Source organism: Falco punctatus (assembly GCF_963210335.1).
Source record: "Falco punctatus genome assembly, chromosome: 3".
In the NCBI taxonomy this organism is placed as follows: Eukaryota; Metazoa; Chordata; class Aves; order Falconiformes; family Falconidae; genus Falco; species Falco punctatus.
In genome coordinates, this window is record NC_137582.1 from 47,363,886 (window position 1) to 47,379,982 (window position 16,097).

General features: G+C 36.7%; 1 protein-coding gene across 7 annotated transcripts in view; it reads left to right on the plus strand.

The window, feature by feature from the left end:
* PLAG1 (PLAG1 zinc finger) overlaps nt 1-16,097 on the plus strand; it is a 56,870-nt gene that overhangs the window by 145 nt on the left and 40,628 nt on the right. For 2 of the 7 annotated variants that reach the window (XM_080379279.1, XM_080379281.1), the window contains exon 2: nt 14,211-14,269. The exons of 4 other annotated variants lie outside the window; for them this stretch is intronic. The gene's annotated coding sequence lies outside the window, so the exon portion shown is untranslated. Of the gene's footprint in view, nt 1-178; nt 14,270-16,097 lie in introns of all 7 variants that reach the window. One more of the 7 variants, XM_080379273.1, reaches the window with a different exon arrangement.

Genomic DNA, 16,097 nt, shown 5'->3' on the forward strand with positions numbered 1-16,097 from the left:
TCTGCTGCGGGTTTGGGGGGCAGGCGCCGGGGTTTAGCAGAGAAATATCAGGGTTATTTAAATTATGAAGGGGGAGGAGGAGAAGGAGGGGGGAGAGGAGAGAGGAGCAGCGAGCAGTGAGGAAAAGTTTGTGTTAACCATCCCTCCCTTCCATCCCCTCTCCCCCCATCTCCCGCAGCCCCCCGCCGCCCCGCGTCGGACCCCCCCGGAGGGGAAAAGCAGGGGAGGGGAGGCGAGGCGAGCGGTGCCCCCCTTCCCCTCCCTCGGAGGGAGAAAGAGATGATTTTCAGAAAAACCTCTCTCAGGAGTTTCCTCCACTCCTCCCCTCCCTCCCCGCGGCGCTATGTTGGTTCGCGAGCGAGCGGGCGAGGCAGCGGTCTGCCCGGGGGACGGCAGGAGGGCGCGGGGTGCCCGCCGCAGACCCCCACGGCGGGCCGGGGCCGCGGCGGCGGCGCGGGGCTGGGGCAGGGGCAGGAGCTGCGCGGCCGCCCCCTCCCCTCCTCGCCTCTCCGGAGCCTGTGCTGTGAATGCAGTGACAGCGGCGAGAGCGGCGAGAGGGAGCGGAAGACATTAGAGACCGCGGTGCCGAAAAATGAGGGAAAAAATTAATATAAATTCGCCCCCCGCCTCAAACCGGCCGAATTTCGCACAGAAATTTCCCCCGTGGACCCGGCTACCCGTGGGGTGTCCCCCGGACCTGGCGGCTGCGTCTTTGGGGGGATCCGGAGTGACTTTGGGGCACTCGACCCCCCTTTCCCGTCGTTTTTCGGACAAAAGTGTTTTTTTTTCGTAATAAAGAAACGAATTTGTCTGCTCGCCCCCTCCGAGTGGCCCAGAAGCTTTCCCCTTCCCCATCGGTGTGTGTTTAGTGCAAAGTGTGAACCCAAGTAAGTGCTGAGTCGTATTGCATTGGGGAGGGGGGTTTGCTAACTGAAAGCAGGAGAGATCCGGAGAGAGAGAGAGCAGGGACAGCTTGTTGTCAGTATCATAAACAACCAAAATGGAGGGAGAACTGAGGCATATAACAAAATAAAAATCAGAAAAAAATGCCAAAAAATACCTAAAAATCGGGGCTGCTCCCCCTTTTCTTCCTCAAGGTAACATAATAAAACCCCTGTCTTCCCGAGACTGTTTTAAGGTTTCAGGGAGCAAGGAGTTAATATTTATTATTTTTTTTTTTTGTTGATTAATTCTTTGGAAAGGCGAAAGCCTCTTATAACTCGCCACCGACAATGAGAAAACATGAAAATCCCTTTCAGGAGAGAGAGGTAGGGGGAGATGATAGTGCAGAAAGTGCCTAACTCGGGGGTAATGTGTAGTGATTCTAGATAAGATAAATGCTGTATGTGCTGCTTTATAACTTCCTTTTTTAATGCTTTTTTGTATGTTTGGGGGGTTTGGGGAGATGGGGGCTCTTTTCTTTTCCTCTGTCTTTTTTTCTTTTCTTTTTTTTCTTTTTTCCTTTTTTTTTTTTTTTTTCCCCAGACCGGAATGTAATGCCTTTGTAGTGTCACTTTCCTGATCTAATTAGGATGTGTGAGGCAAAGAGTAAACCTTTCCGGTTTATAAAGTGCATTTTCGTTGCCTTTGAATTTCAAGTTTTCCTGGTGGCTCCCTCCTCTATTTAAACTGGATTCTTCAGAGTAGTGTGGGGTTGAGGTAATGCTCCATAGGGAAAGCAGAGAGGGCTCAGGGGCAGGGCACCTTTTCTGCGGGTGGTTGCTGATTTCCCTGGCACGTTCAGTTCACCTGTTTGTCTCCTACAAAGAATGTATTCTGCAGTCTCCTCGTTTTATTTATATAAAATAATGATGCCTCATCTCGCCTCACATTGAAGTTAATGCGAAAGTGCTGCTGATGTTGGTTCCACGTGGGATCAGGGACATAGCAGGGCATTTTAAAGAGACAGCTTCTCTTTTCCTGGGGTTATCATCACCTCTGCAGCACCTCTGCCTCTAGCAGAGGGATGGTTCGTTGTTCTTTTCCTTAATGGAAAGGTATCAAATCGGCCCTGGTATGATAAATTAAGGCAGGATAACAGGGGAAAACGTGCAGATTCGTTTGGATCACAGCAATTCTTTTGTGTGTAGCAGGTCTTCAGGGGAGTTTTCTTGGTGTGTTAATTAAAATGCTGTGTTTTGGAGAGCATTTTTTGGAATGGCTGTTGCAGAAATGAAGTAGTCTCGGGTTGTTTAATATTAAAACCTAGTGTTGTTCCGCTAGCTATGAATTCCCTGGGAGGAGACCTATGTGCATAGAGCAAATTCACAGACATTTTGTAAAAGTTGAGAAGTGCATTATTTTTACTTTGAATAAATTCTGTTTTGTTTGGGACACCTGAGTTTGTTGAAGAGCATTGTAGAGCTTGTGCTGTAGTTAAATCTTCTGAACAGTCTGAAAAGGATTGGAAAAATAATGAAAATAACTGTAGGCTTTAATTGGCCAAAGTAGGGACTTTTTACAAGTACACCTTAGCTGTGTAATTGTAACATCACTTGGAAGAATTGCTTCTGGCTTTGTTTAAAAAAAATAATTAAAAAAAAATTAATCCTATATTGCGGTCTGGTTTCGTGTGTATGTGTGCATGCCTACATGCTTATAGCATGGGTTCTGACTGATACAGGTTTTTGCTTAATTTTTAACTTGTAAATGTTTAACTGTAATGATGTGAAATGCTCTGCTTGTCTCTGTTATCTCCTATGTATTTTAATTTTCAGTTAAATATCCTATTTAAAAAATTAACATCGCCTCTTAGCATGGCAATCTGATATCATTATGAAGTGTTATGATGTTTCCTTTACATGTGCCTTGGTTTTGTAGTCTTTGTATTTAATTCTAGATTAAAAATTGAATACAGGTAATGTGGTTCTTGAGAGGGAAGATGGAATACTGAACTTTTAGGGAGGCTAGTTCAACAAAAGTTTTCTTAGAACTTGTGCAAATCGAGTATCGGTTGCGGTAGCCCTCTGTGTTGAATAGCATGTATTTGAAAATGATGTGTACCTTTCCTGCAAGTGTGACCAAATAAGCTGTTGTGGAGTAGTTGTTGACTAGGATAGTCTTGTGGTTAGAGATTTTGGAAGAAATCTCAAAGTTTTCCAGTGACTCACAGTTGTGAAAATTAAATCACATTAACTACTCTTAGGCTAGAAAAAAAAGGCTCATTAAGGAAGAAGGATTAATCAGTTTGTACAAAGGAATGAAATTGAACATTTTTCTAAAACACTCTTTTATGGTTTGGAAATCTCTTTTATAGTTACCAAGAATTCATACTTTAAAGTTCCTTTCCAAATATGTCTTACAGTGATCTCTTCTTTTTATTGACTGAAGTGAGATTATCCTGAAATGCATAGAAATTTGATAAATTAATAGCAGTACACCATGTGTTGGTGTTTTTAATGTACTGAGATAGATAGATAGTAGTAGATGTGCAGAACTAACTTTAGTAAACTAGTTGGTGGTACTGACAGTATTTAAGAACTCTTCAAATACTGTGTCTGTGACCATCAGTATGAAGTGTTTAATGTGTTGCTACATTTTTACCTAATTAAGAGTTTCTAAATGATTAATATTGTAACACTGAAAATAGGTATAGGCACTGGTAATAACAACATGAAAGAAGCACATGTTGTGGAGTATCTTTCTTGACTTACAGTTATGTATTACAAAGTAAATTCAGTGTATCCAACCACAGTGCAAAATTCAGGACATAGGGAGGAGAAAAAGCAAAGAGTGTTCTCACAGAATTTGATACTCTTCTAAACTGGGTTTAATTTTAAGGTCTAATCCAGATGATTATGATAATAGCAGAAGATAAATGTTGTTTAGGATTGTTTTTTACAAACTTACTCTTTTTTTGTGAAAAACTGAATTCTTCTTACAGGGATGATGTGGTGTTTAATAAAACTAGAAGTAACTTTCAAAGCTTCCTTACTTCTAAGAATTAAGATAATCTGTGCTATTATATGTTTCTCTGATTCTGTATATGATTCAGTATGATTTTTTCAAGATTTTCTAAAATGAGAACACCTGAGGAAACAAATGCTATGGGCTGTTGTTGCTAAAGTTACCCTACTTTTTGTAGGCAAAGTGGGGAGCTGTAAATGTATTAAAATCCTTCTTAAATACTTATCAATCCTGTTCAATAATGTTTAAAAGTTAATAACTGCAGTATTTACAGCAGTACAGCAAATACAGGAATCTAAACTGACATGCATTCAGCTTTTCTTGAATGCTTAGTTCCAGTGTGTCTCTTAGTGTGTACTTTTCATTTAGTAATTATCCTGGAAAAATAGTTTCCCGATGTAGAACTGTGAAATTTGAATTAAGAAACTTTTAAAAATTTTGTGTAATCCCAAAAGGCACTGCATACAAAGCACAGCCACTTTTAATGGTTGCCCACCTCTGCAGCTAGTAGGTCAAAATGGTGCCCTTAAGTCTCCTTTCAGGGTAGTGCATGTGTTTTAAAATTAATGGGTTAAAGAAGGCACGGCTTATGTTCTAAATAAACCACTGTTTGTAACTCTTCAATGATATTTTGTTAAATGAGATGTTTTACTTCAGAGTCTAAAACATAAGTTTTTAAAATTTTGTATCTATAACCTCTTACATCTTTGCAACCGGGTTTTGTCAGCAAGAACCTTTTGGGAGTGTTCTTGAACAAGTTTATCTGTTTACCAAGGGGAGATATTCTGAAAAATGTGAAATATGTTAAAGCAATTAGACCATTCTCAAATCAGTGTAGAGTTAAAAGGGATCTAGAAGCCATCACCACTGTAGTGACAGAGTACTTGCTTTCAAGAAGATATTCTCCAAATACCTGCTACTAGGGAGGATTTAGCTTGCCTTGCTTTTGAAAGAAATGTGCAGTATCTAGCAGTTGAACTGTTGTTAAGCATCTTTAACCAATTACCAACTGTTTAGGTAGCCTTAAAAAACTATTTAAAAACAATTCAAATATTAGAACAAAGTAACATTTTGTATTGATCAAATGTAAAATATTTATATTTCTGAAGTGTAGGGGATTTTTTTTTTTTGCATTTATCTGAGCATTTGGATGGTAGGGAGTTGTGTATTTTTCTTGCTAAGCAAAATATAATCTCTAGAATTTAATTAAATTTATATTGATTTTTAAATTGTGTGAACTTGTAACTTCAGTATAAAACATTAACTCTCAATATAATCACTTATACAGCTGCCTATATTTTATTCTTTATTTTTTTAAGGAATATATTGACCCTTTACCTGAAATTGAATAGATTGCAGTTACTAGTGTATTTAAAATGAACAGTTGTCCACCAGACATCAAATGTGAAAAATTCTGATTGTACACAAGTTATGAAAATCTAATACTGAATGGAACAGGTCACCATTTCTGCAAGTTCAGTTTTACTTTTATTTAGATTGGCTTGTTAAAGTCTTTTTTGTCTACTTCAGTATCTGTGTTCACCTGTTATTGTCTCATCGTAGAAGGATGAATTAGCGGAAATGAATAGAATTAGAGGGGGGTTTAAATTTTTTTGCAATATATAACATGCTTTTTAAAATACTTAAGTGATACCAGCTCTTAAGGATGGGGCCTTCTCATAGGATATATTGAAATTTTTAATATTTAAATGGACCCTCTATGTCTTGTAAGCACTTACTGTAGGATCATGGCATTAAAATTAACCACCGTACGTACTTGACAGTGAAGAGTGGGAAAGCTTATATAGTTATTCTCATGTTGAAGGAATAAATCAGTTTCTATTAGAGCCTTCTTTGTAATAACTTCTGTCCCTTTCCTAACTCACTTTCTGTCCAGTGTATAGAGATACCTTGTCAAGTACATTAAAATACATGGCCAGAGTGGTGAGCTATTATATGCATGCACAACCCTGGTGGTTTTCATAGAGTTTTGATAGACTTACAAGTGGGCACGAAGTGAGTAGAATGTGGCCCAGTTTGCATGATTTTGTTTTATGTGTTTAAAAGAAAGAAGGACACCACCACCCCCAAACGAAAAAACAGCACTGAACTAGTATAAACTAGTATATGTATGAACTAGTATAAAATCAAAAAGTGAGAAAGATAAACAGATGAATGTAGACAAGTGTGGCTATAATACACAGAACAGTGAGTCAAAACTCTGAAGTAAAATAGCTCAAATCAGCTTTGAGAAGTCAAGTGGGAATCAGGAAAGTAAAACCTAGAATTGCCATCAGATGCAATTAAGAAATAACTATGTAAAGGAACTTGGAAGAATGCAAGAAGTGTCTGTTACAGTAAACTGAATTGCTATAATCTTCTTTTGCACTTAATGTGCTAAATTCCTTTCTCAAAGGAGAATATCCCTAGAAATCAGATTAGAAAGTGTTTAAAGGGAATTATTTGTCAAAGTTGTTTTTTTACTAAAGTTAGGATAACTAATAATAATCTCTTCCATATTGCTGTAGATAATGCTTTATTTTATATCATTTAACCATGCAGATTGCACATAGATTTACTTAAATATTGTACAGGTAATTTACCTGGTAGCCTGACACTGTGTATCATTAACTTTCACCCTAAAAGCTTTTCTTCATGGTTATGGGTCACATTATACTTTGAAGACTTCCAAGTCTGAAGTATTTCTCATGAAATAAGGTGTAGATGGTTGATTTTGTCTTACACACATTTACTGTGATTTGCCATGTAATCAAAAAGCAATGAGGATGTCAGAAAACTTATCTTCCCTCTTCATTTATTGAGTATGTATTTGTATACTACAGGGCATCAGATTTATCAGTGTGTAAGTTTTCTAAAAAGCCCTGGAAATCATCTGATTCTGAATTAATGAGATTTCATTACACTAAATGTTGAAATAGCAGAAAGACCCAGTATATGCAAATCATATTTTACTGTCCCAAGTGCTTGTCCTTCTAATAAAACTGTTTATTGTGTGGTATATGTGTTTATCATGATTGTTACATTTATATGTAGTATCAGTGTACACACACACACATAAATATGTACACATATTTTAAGGGAACATCTGGCTGTTTAGGAAGAACATCATGTCTTTTGAATCAGTTGTGATATAGGTTTTTTAAAGAAGATACCTTTTTGAAGGCAGAAAGAGAGATTCTGGCAGCTTACTATTAAATTTCAATCAAGCCTGTGTAGTTAGTAATAAAACATTTACAAGTTTGTAAGTGCTAAGTTTCTTCAAACTCTACTGTTACGTGTGGAATTTTCATTTATACTAATAGTGCATTTACTACATAATAATAGTGCATTTACATAATAATACAGTATTTATCACATGGAACTATAGGTACAATATAAATATGTAGAAGTAGGAATTGCCTGCAGCTGGTCTTATGTTTTCATAAGATGATACACTACAAAGGTGTAGATTTGTGGCGTTAGCTACTTGTTATCAGTTACCGGTGTTCTTCCCCTCACAAGTACTTTAAGAAGAGTGAGTATTAAACTAAAATAAAACAAACGTAAAAATCCTATCAGGGTTTTGTGCTCTGTTTAAAAGCTAAACATATACATTGTTCGAGCTTATTTTGTTCACTGGAAGTTATTGTGGTCAATACACGTGTAATTTATTTCATTTAGGACACTAGGAAACAGTGAACCATATAGCTTGGAGAGGAGCTTAGACATAGCTGATAACAATAAATGCCACTTAATTCAAATCTGTAGATTTTTTTTCCCTCTGTGACTTGATAGTTTTCTTTAATTCTTTTGAATACTGGGACTGTGTTTAGACTAAACCACTTCTAATTATACCCCAGCACAAACATATAGCTTATGGCTATATTTTAATCAGTTTCAGAAAAAGTAATAAAAATATTATTGCATCTGTCAAAGGATGGTGTTGCTACATGCTATTTTAAATGGTGTTTAAGTACGGTTATAAGCATACCAGTACAATGAAATCAGTTCTATGCCTAAACAACAAAGTTGTATTATTTGTTACTTTAAAAGTTAACCGAGAATCATAATATATTAATTATCCTCATTATTCAGGCTGTTTTTAATATGTGTTGAAATTGCTTTAAAAAGTATATGTGAAATATTTATATCAAACTCATTTAATTTCTCATTACTTGTAAAATGCAGTATTTTCCCTGTTGTAATTTTAAAGGGGTTTTGTCTTAGCAGCATGAGCATATCCTTTTGGATATGCTTTTTTCTGAACTGAACAGTTCTTTCAGGTATTTAAAACTCTTCTGTTCTCTCAAAATGAATGCGTCCCATTAAGTGTTGATGCTGACCATTTTTGTACTACAGAAATTGCGCTGAGGAATAATGTGGAGATAACTTGTGCTATTGATGCTACAAGTATAGAAATTGGGTGTAGAGTAACATGGGAAACTTAATCATAATGGTATTTGGATGATGGGAGCAGTCCCAAACTGGATAAATGTTAAACTAGGCTATGAGGAAAAGATGTCAGGTTTTGCAGCCTTGTAGCATTAGTCAAATATCTGGTATCACTATTTCTCATAAGAAATACTCAAACACACTCCTAGAAGGCAAACATAAATCTAGATTTTACACTTTCAGAAATGATAAACCATGAAATAAGTTTCTTGGAAGAACCAAGAAATTTTAGAGGTCTCCCCTGCAGTATAATACTATTTTACCTTTGAAAACTTGACCACTTCAGAGTATTTGAGAACAAGTAAGTTAAGCCCATCTTGGGTAATCCATTTCCGTTTCTAGTACAGTTTTTATCTATGCATTGTGTAAAACAAACTTGTTACTTTTCATTATACTTAAATATTTGTGCATTTAAGCAGTTTTTAAATGCATAGGTTACTTGTTCATTTGGAGTAGAAAGGTGCTTTACTTTGGAGAGGTTGAATATGTATTACCATTTTCTGTTTTTTCTGTAGTTTGCCTAGTAAAAATACTGAACATAAAAGGAGACCACATTTTTCTTCAAGCCTTGAGTGAAAAGGGAGATGTGGTCAGGAAGGGGTTCTGATGGCTTACGTCACTGCTCATCAGTCTCTCACAATATTTAAATCCTATGAATTTGGGATTTCAGTCATGCAGTGATGTTGCAGCCTAAAAACTGGTAGCATATTCAGTTATCTTGAGATGAACTCCTCAATTCCTCATTAGGCAGACTGAGTTCCATAAAGGTTTTGTCTGAATAAGTACTTGAGTATTGTGCTGTTTGTTCCAGTTTTCATCAGGAATCAAGCTGTAGAAAGTCTCTCGACTCTGAGCAAACCCTCAAAGACTTCATGGATGCACTAAACCTCCCCTATTCCTGTCATAGTTTTAGTTGTTAAACTGTGGTTGAACATCAAATAATCCTTTCTGCTAAGCATCTGATTTTATCATAAAGGAAGTAGTTTGATATTTGGTGGAAGTTTTAGCATAAAGGTTTTATGTAGGTAGCTTACCAAAAAAGCTTAAAGGCAGACAGAAATTTGCCATCGGGTTGCAAGTACTCTGTAACCGTTACGTGTAGTCGTACTTAAATAGCATTTGTTTGTTGAGATAGACTCATAGTTTGAAGAAGGCAGAGCTTACCTGAGTTATTAATTCTTCTTTCCCAAATATACGTAAAAATTTGCAACCACTTTTGCTGCCGACAGTGCTCTGAAGATTATCCACCCATATCTCTCTTTCCCCCCCAAACTTTTTGTAACTTAGGCCTTTGTAGGAAGGTTAAGAGGTTTAGTGGTAGAGATCATAATGTATTTGTATCCCTCTTTTGAATGTACTGCTACTTAGCAACTTTGTAAATTCATTATGTGATTTTGTGTTTAGGGGGCACATCTGAGAGAATATGTAGTCAAAAGTATGTATACTCCACCCCAGTGCATGGCAGAGCATAGGCCTGAAGAGCAAGTATTCTAAGTTCTTCCTTTGTGTATTTTTATCCCGGTTACATGGAGATAAAAATGTATTAATTCCCCCCCCCCACACACACACACACACTTGTTGCATTCATTTGTTTAGGAAGTCTGTTTCTTGATATTTTTTTGAGTGTTGCAGTGGCTGGCAAAGTTATTAAATGACCTGAACTACAGAATTTGTAGATGGAAGAAGGAGACCTTTTTTTTTCCCGTCTGATCTTAACCAGGTTATTTGAAAGTTTCCTTGGACTCTTCAACAGTGCTTTGCTGCAAATCAAAACAAATTAAATTGAACAAACAGTCAATAAAAATGTGTGTCCCAGCTTCCTCTGGCAAAGCTTATTAAAATCCAGTTGGATGCTGACAATTCTTTTCACTGTGACCTTCAAGATATTCAGCCTCTGCTTCATGCTTTCCAAATACCAACATTTCCATCTATCAGATTTTAGGTAGCTCATTAGTAAATGTATAGAAGTAACTGTATATTCTGTAGTGCTAACATTTTAAGCTTGTTTCAGAATGAGAGATCTATGTTAAAGTTGAAATGCTTCTTGAGAGAGTGGTATTTTCCCATCTTTTTTTTTTTTTATTGTAACATCCGTTTGAGGTTCTTTCAGATAGCACTCATGAAAAGGAGTGATCTTTCAGGTTGTCAAGAATCAAGCTGTTCAGGGTTTTTTATAGGTTAAAATAAGTATTTTTTTTTTAGCACCATTTGGAAACTGTTGGTCATTGAGGGTACAACATGGAACAGTAGAGTCATGTGCTTCTCAGCAGGGGATGCTGCTTAATGATGGAACTGCAGTGTCTTGAAAGTGGGACCTGCAGTGAAGGATTGGTCTCTTTCTACAGTGTGAACAGGGAATTGCTTTACTCTGGCTTTTACAAATAAATTAATTATTTGGAATAAGATCCTTCCTTCACTCACATTTTCATTTTTTCCTGCAGTATCAGAAATGGACACTTCAGGATGATTTTTCCAAGTCTGTCAACTTGAAAGGGGAATTAATGTAACCAAATATGAAGTTAGAGTATTTGAAAAGGACAAAAATCCTTTTACTGAAGATATTGGAAAAATATTTAACTATTTTAAAAGCAAGGGAAAATTACTACTATACTAATCCGATGATATTTTTTGACCTAGTAAATAATACTTAAATGTTGTGGGAGATTCATTTAGCAAGACCTTGGATTTCTTAGTAAGGGAATGTTTTTTATATTAATTTATTTATGAAAATAATACATAATGTACATTTAGAAGAATGTAGTTTTCCGTAACAAAACCACCAAAACTTTATCAAAGAAAAAAAATTTGGTTGTGTCCATATATATCTGTAACTTTTTTTTGGGGGGTGGTGGTGGTGTGTGCAGTGAAAAGGTTAGGTACCTAGACATGCATAGGTATTCGGAACCCTACCATGATTATTTCTGGGAGCTGTACAAACATAAAGCTCTTCTACTACATTCAGATAGCGCATGATAAAGTGCTTTCTAAGGTTAATGAGTTTGTTGGCTTTGTGGATTTGAATTCAGAATTAAAAGGGATACATAGAAGAGTGATATGGTACTGATTTAGAAGCGCACAGTATTTTAGTCCAGTGTTGGAAGTGTATATTATAAAACTTGAATGTAAACGTTACGTGGCTTTGGAGTAGACTTTCTAGTAATGTGGATTGTACCTAGGAAAACAAGTGTTTTGTTTTGTCAGAATGACCATTTCCCTATGGTGAATTTGCTTTTAATTGGATTCTGCTCCATGATCTTTTTTTTCTTGTTATTTGCATGGAATTGTGCTCATGCTTTTTCCTCAAAACAAATACAAAGAGCATTATACTCCTGCTGTGATTATTATGCATAACACCTCTGACTCAGCAGATCAAAAGTTATGTTTATTGGAAAACAGAATTAACATTTCATATTTTTTTTAAAGACCACTTAAAAATAGCTGTGTCAAAAGAGTTTATACTTCTAACATGCTCATCCACTAAATCATCATACATCATTCTGTAGGCAATGTTTTTATTCCAGGCAGCTACTTCTTACTAGAGTCCGTCTGAAAGGTTTCAGGTTATCACAGAAATATACCCATAAACTTGAACTCTGATGGAGAGAGGCTTCTTTAATAGAATGCATAATACGTGCATTATCAAACTGCAGCCTTTTTTCCAAGAATTGTTTTATATGTTAGCACAGTTTGGCCTGCTTTAAGGCATTCTTGTTATTTGAGAAAAATTGTTGATTAAAAATGGCATATGCAAAAAACCTGTTCTCAGTGTGTGTGGGCAGCAATTCCTAATTTTGATGTAGGATATTGTTTTGTGATAGCCAAATACCTGACTGGAATGCTATACTGATTATGGCAGAGATAGAGTAAAGGAGAATGGGAATTGATGCCAGCTGGATTAGTAGTTTCAGTTGCTAATCTTGCCCCATGTTCCTCTGCCACTTTGTTTGCTTTTTTGATTTTTGCAATTGTATACTGTCGCTGTGTAGAGTCACACAAACGTGGGAAACAGCAATACTGACTTGGCAGAAAATTCCGTAAAGTGCAAAAAATACAACAGGAAAATAATAGTTAGGATTTATCTTTTGACTTCAGAAATCTTAGATGTTACTTATAAGAGCAGTAGATATGTGTCTGTTAGTCTGAAATTTGACATTAGGTTGACTGCCACTGTGTACATCAGTGGCCAGAATATTTTAGGTGTTAAACACCAATACAAGGAATTTGCTTATACTTAGTTGAATTACTGTGCAAAGTTTGCTGAAACAGCTTAGAAATAACCATTTTCATTTATTTTTACCAGTGCTTATAATACAAAGTGGTACAACATGAGTGAAAAGTTTAGTTAGTAGTTACTACTTGGTATTCTATTCTGGCTAGGTATGGAGCTGTAGTTAATGTTATCTGACAGATTAGAGTGTTTAACTTGAAAATGTGCTGCTGCTTGACTGGCGAGTCGGGGACATTGCCTACTGTGATTCCCTCCTGGCAAGAAGTCTGTAAAGACCTTTTAAAGGCAAGCCTGCCTGTATTTGAAACTAATAGGTAAGGTGAGACGCACTGCTTTCTTCTTTAGGCACACTAAAACACCTTTTGTGATTTAGGCCAATATATTTTTAAGCTGGAGAAGTGTGTTTCATATAATCTAAAAGGTTCCTCGGGTTTGGTGGCGTTAGCCCTGTACCTTGAAGCATGATTCTGTGGGGGTTTTGTTACGCTGGTAGTCTGTGGACACACATGACCACAGCATAGTATGTCATATTGTTGATGGCTTCTATATACAACCATCTGCAAAGAACAGTGCCATGATGAGACACAGGGAGCATATAAGGAAAGAAGATAGCGTGTGTTATAGAGCAAAATGAAACATTATAGGGCCTACACTGAGGATGCAGTGACAGTCCAAAGAAGATTATCCTCACAGTGCTGTTTTGTGAGGCTATGTACTGTTTGTATGCGATAGTACTTTCTACATATCACCTATAGATTATGTTAAATAAATGAAGTATTTTCAACAAGGAGTTTTATGTATTAGTAGACTGGGGTGCTGCATGGAAGTAACTATGTCAGTCTTTTTGTAAATTGTTTTTAAATAGACTGTTGAATAAGGTGGTGTTCCAAACAGTCACAGTTTAAAATCCTGATAAGGAAGGGATTGTTGTGAAGCGTTTTGTTCCGAAGCTGTGTACTGAATCATCCTGGCAGATGGAGTTCTTCATTCTTCCAGGGCTGGATTTTCACTGAACAATTAGATGAAGTTACCTACATTTGAACTGATTCCTGAAGTTAGCCGAACTAGAGTGAAAACAATAATGCTGAAAAACAGTACATAAACAACACTGTGGAGCTGGGTCATTAACTGAATTAGTAAAAAATACGTTGCTTGCCTCACTGGTGTTAAAAAAAAATAAATAAGAAAACAACCTAGAGAGTTTTGTATGTGATTAGGATAGGGTATTACTCAATTTATATGTATGGCCAGTGCAGAAACAGAGAATGTCTCTAAATTCAGCAAGTGGCGTGTGTTGCTCTAAAGGCAGCAAGTGACTCATGTGACTGTCTTAGCAGCTGGGCAACAAGATTAGAGAGCTACTACGTACACATTCCCTTACTGAGGGGTCCAAGCTATTGCTAAATGAAGTTGTATTACTGCCAACCACTGAATAACGGGCATAAGAAAATATAGTAAATAAGTGTGTCATCAGGTTAGTGAAGTAGTTATTTCAGACAGGCATTAAAGTGAAGGAAAAAAACCCCAACTTTTCCGAGATTCATATTTAGAAGATTTTTGTCCTTTTTTTCGAAGACTCAACTTCATGTAAGATTACATGTTAATTGTTCGTTTCAATTTGCAGATTTGCAAAAGTCATCTTGAAATGGCTGTTTCTGACACTGCAGGGAAAAAAATGAGAATGTGAGTGAAGAATCTTATTCCAAAGAACTCATTTATTTGTAAAAGTACTAAAAATATGCTTGTATCATGAAGTATTTTGATTTGAACTGAAATTGGCAAAGCATATACTTCTTGGTCACTTGCTAATTTGAAGACTTATTCATGATGTTATTCCTCATGTATGTCCTAATTATAAGAATTCGTGAGGTTTATTCCAGATTGTCTTTAAGTTTTCCTGGCATGCCAGTATGGATTAGTGGAATATGTATTAATTTTTTTTTTTATGTTTCCCTAATCTAATTTTTTTTATCTTACTCAGACACTTGCTTTTCTTTAAAGTTGCTAAAAAATTGTGAATGCTTTGTCCTTTATATGTCTGCATGTATTTACAGTTACACATTGATATTTCAACTGTTATTTATGGATTTAAACTCCAAAGTGTCACCCTGTCAAACATCTCTTTAAGACTAACACTCTTAAGACCTCCTTTCAGTCTTGAGGACCAAAGGACATATGCTTGACTGTTGCAATCAAGTAAATTGATACAGAAATCAAGAAGACATGACTATGAAGGTCCTTAGTGCTATTCTTAGTGTCAACTTTCAGCCCATAATTATGTTTTTAAGATGAGAGTGTATTTACTGATGAGGAGCTTTTATATTTAAAAAACCAAAACAGATGAGGGGTCAAGCCCATGATAAGTTCCTTATAGTAAAAGAGGACCAGAAAAGTGTGTGTTTCTAGCCATCATCACTGTGTCCCACTGTCCTCAACAACATTAACTGTTTGTTATTCTGCTTCAGGTTTTCTGGATTTCTGATTTCTCTCTTTTCCTGTCTAGTAATGATTTGTTTCCCATCTTGTTACTCTTTAATGTCTATTCCAAGTTTGTGCCATTTTCCTTAACAATGGTTTTCATTTACGTCTCTAAGAAAAAATGGAGAGCATAAAATAAGGTTGTCCAGGGTTGTCAGTGCTTCTGAAAACTACCTTCTCAAGGTATTTTAATAATATTTCAAAACACCTTGTTGATCTGGCCTTTTTATTTTTGCAAGTGTTTAGATTTCTTCATAATTGCCTCTTATCATTTAGTATTTTGAGATCTTTGATTTATAGGAAATGTTGTTTCATTTTTGTTCTGATTCATCCTGTCCCGAATGTTTCATTACTACTTTTTTTAATGTACCGTTTTCCCATACTAGATTGTTTTTCTACTCTGCTTTCATCATTTTTCAGTCACATATTGCTCATCAGTTGCAAAAGAAAAACGTTTGAAAATGTTTGTGTGCTTATTACTGCACTGCTTAGTCTGATGGTGCTCTGTAACACAGGAGCACTAGGAAGCAGAGGGGTATTTGTGTCTTGGTAAGTCGTTTATAGATAAAGCACTAGCAGATTGTGGCCGAGGATATACCTGCAAAATGTGTCGATCATCTGACTACTTGAATGCTTCAGTGGGTTCTTGTGTGCTGTTTTTAACACATTCCTTGAGATGAACCATAAGAAATGTCCACCTGGCAACAGAGTTTCAGGTCCTGGGTCTCGCTGCACTGTGTGCACCGCAGCAGCTCCTTGGGCTCAGACTTCTCACCGCCCCCCCCCCACCCCTGGGAAGAACTCGCTGTAGTGCAGGTTGGGTTGAGCTGCTTCCCTTTCTTCTGCAACGTGCTGTTTTGAGCACCTTTTGCACAGCTGGAAGAATTATATAAAATAAACAGCTGTCCTGAGAGGATATTTGCGTCAACTTGGACTTTGGCTTGTTTGTTTCTTTCAGCATTACGCCCAAAATTTCTTAGGCACAAATTTGTGCTGCTCCACTGAACTAAAAAGGGAAGTATCATCTCATGGT